The sequence below is a fragment of the Nomascus leucogenys genome, chromosome 8, assembly GCF_006542625.1.
Source record: "Nomascus leucogenys isolate Asia chromosome 8, Asia_NLE_v1, whole genome shotgun sequence".
Taxonomy (NCBI): Eukaryota; Metazoa; Chordata; class Mammalia; order Primates; family Hylobatidae; genus Nomascus; species Nomascus leucogenys.
In genome coordinates, this window is record NC_044388.1 from 90,562,852 (window position 1) to 90,566,197 (window position 3,346).

The 3,346-nt window shown below is 37.4% G+C and overlaps 1 non-coding gene across 1 annotated transcript; it reads right to left on the minus strand.

The window, feature by feature from the left end:
• Nucleotides 1–2,926: 2,926 nt before the first annotated feature.
• On the minus strand, nucleotides 2,927–3,029 carry LOC115836529. The gene has a single exon (XR_004031601.1). It is a non-coding gene; the product is annotated as a small nucleolar RNA U13 (small nucleolar RNA).
• Nucleotides 3,030–3,346: the final 317 nt, after the last annotated feature.

Genomic DNA, 3,346 nt, shown 5'->3' on the forward strand with positions numbered 1-3,346 from the left:
CTCACTGCAACCTCTGCCTCCTGGGTTCAAGTGATTCTCCTGCCTCAGCCTCCTGAGTACCTGGAATTACAGGCATGCACCACCACACTCGGCTAATTTTTTTTTTTTTTTTTTTTTTTAGTAGAGATGGTGTTTTGCCATGTTGGCCAGGCTGGTCTCGAACTCCTGACCTCAGATGATCCACCTGCCTCAGCCTCCCAAAGTGCTGGCATTATAGGCGTGAGCCACTGCGCCCAGCCCGGTGGGCTGTTGTAGCAACTTTTGTGCAAGATTGTTTTTGTAGTCTCTTGTGACCGTTCTTGTTACCAGGTGCATGTGCACGAGAACCCCCCCTTCATGGCTTCATTTGTCAATTTGGTTTGACACAAGTGATTCCATTTTGATTCTGATGACTTTTGTACTTTTCTTTTTTGATCAAGATCTTTCTCTGAAAGCATCTTTGATTAATTATCTTATGGTTAGGTTTTGACTGTCTGTTGGTGTGGAGGTAACCTGTCCTGAGTTGTTAGTCTGGTCCCACATCAGAAGGAATTAACTGGCAACTAGGAGTAAGTGTCAAAACCCTTTTAGCCACATTTCAGCCACAAGGGAGATTTGGAGGGGGTGCCTGTCAGGCTAAGTCTATCTAGAGTCCATTGTCAGTTTAATTTTGTCTGTCCCATAGGCATTGGCTAGCATTCAAAGCCCTGGGACAGCAGTATTTTTAGAAGTCCTACTGCTGCAGAAATTTAACAGACAACAGATACAAAGTTTAAAAAGGAAAACACAAACTATCATTGATACTAATATGATAATTTCAGCTTGCCTAATGGTTTTGAACCATGAACGAAGGCTTAAAGGCAACCAACTAATAAATCAAATGACTATGTCGAATTAGGTGAGACCTATTGCTTCCATGTGGCCTGTTTTCTTATTTTGTGTATTTGGGTCTCGACTTCCCCAGAGGAATTTATCCGAGTACAGCATGTAGTATTAGCAATAGCACAGACACTGCCTTTTTCAGCTAGATAATCAAGAGCAATTCTATCATCTATTATCTCATGACTGGGTTGAGTTAAAGCAAAGAGTGGCAGTTGTATTAGGGATTTTGTTAAAGTTACCTATTGGATGCACTAAAGGATTTTTTTTTTTTTTTAGACTGTGTAAATACTTAGGATTGGCATGACAGATGCAACGTTTGGTCAAGTTCCCTGCAGAAGCTGCTGAATGTGAAATTTTAATTACGTCATTATTATGCCAAGTGAAAAAGTTAGGCATAAGCAAGGAAAAGTTCAGAGGGGCAAGAGTCTCATTATGATGGGAAATCTTGTTCCATCATTTAAGGAACAGCATGCCCACAGCATGAAGATGTCAACTGCTCATTCTGGTTTGTAGTTCAAATGTCTCTGGTTATGACATTGGGTGGTTTGGTGAACTTTTGGTATGGCCCACACATCAGGCGTGAGGCTTGACCCTTGAAATTTACATCAAGTTGTCTAACTTCAGCTTACAGGGCTTTAGGAAAGAGCAGTTCCCATTCTTAGTAATTCCATGGGAGAAAAGTGGATTGGAGGAACCTGGAATAATTTAAGATCCAGTTCAATCCACAGGTAAATAATAAAAACTCAAACAAACAAACAAAAATACCCCACACAGGGTTACAATCTAATAACAGGTATATTCTAGTTTTTCTTTAGAAACATAGAAACATAATTTTTCTTTCTACAATCATTCTGATTTCTACCAAAGATAATCCAAGTAAGACTAATTTGTTGTTATTCGTGTTTTATCAAATTTGCCCTGATAAATTCACACAAGCACAGCAGAAATAGTAATTGACCACACAGGAACCTCAGATTAGACTTTTAAAAACTTCTCAAGGCTAGAAAGCTAATCTAAGGCAGACTGCAGACTTTTTCTGCTATATCTATAAATAACTTAAAATATGACATTACATTTAAAACCTTGGTAACGTAACCAGTGTTTCCAATTGTACCTTGTTATTAAAAAAGCAGCTTCTAATTAAACTTATGCAAACAACTTCATTGCGATAAAAATTAAGAATACCCAGTTTCCAAATTTTGGAGGGACAGAGAAAAAGTAAATGTTGCCAGTTTTGTTCACAAAAGTATACTTTACTAAATTGTTGTAAACTATAGATAGCTTGAGAGAGAAAGTCTCCTTAAATCTGGAAAACAAAACATTTAAGCAAAAAACCAACAATGTCTCAAATATCTGTCTTCATTAGATATTTAATCTCATGTAATTAATTTTTGTTCTGTTTAATCTTAGTTGTCAGTTTCATGAATTTAACAGTTTCTTCATGGAGGTCGTGAATATCTTTACTTAGTCCATTGATCTTAAACTTATCAGAAACCTGTGTTGAGGAGTACTTGCCAGAGTCTTTTCCATTAATCTGATTGCAGATGCATTTAAAGAAGAATTAAAACTGTGGAAGACAGAGGCTTAAAACAGCCATGGTTCAAAATCTGATGAGAGTTCAGCAATTGACAAGGAAACTCAGTTATGTTTATGGCATACAGCATTTTAAGACGACAACCAGAAAAATGACTAACAGTATCACATTAGGACCATCAAACATTTATAAATTTTACATAATTTTTAGATCTTTCACATCAATAACATAGTCATATAAATATAACTGAGAGAAGATTTAGCATCACTTTGTTATTTGATCCCATCTGTGCCTCCAATGCTTCTCATACAACTCAATACATCAAACAAGCCTAATTAGTTTAACAGCTCTACAAGCTGAAAAATACATCCTTTGAGGCTCTCCAGGAGCCCGACTAGAAAATCTCAAAGATAATTCTAGGTTGAAAAGACTTCATTTAGAACTCTGATATTGAGAAAGCTGGCCAAATATGTCAAAAAGTATAAAACATTCAATTAAAACAGAATTGCAGATCATAGTGAAATAATAGTTATTCAGTTAACAAGAGTAACTGAAGATTTCAAGGTCTGAGGGTGGCACATCTCACACACAAGTGTGAACACTCAATCATCATCCTTATGAACTACAAAAGGATCACGACTGAAGATTTTAAAAGTAAGCTGAGTATGATGGTGTGCACCTGTGGTCCCAGCAACTCGGGAGAATGAGGTGGGAGGATCCCTTAAGTGTAGGAGTCTAAGGCCAGACTGGACAACATAGTGAGACCCTATCTTAAAGAATAAAAATTTCAAAAGCAAATGCAGAAAGTTGCATGTATGTTTTATTTAAAAAAAAAAAAAGGCTAAAGACTCAGTTTTCCTAAGTAATCAAAAACCTGGCTGGGTGCAGCGGCTCACGCCTGTAATCTCGGCACTTTGGGAGGCTGAGGTGGGTGGATCACGAGGTCAAGAG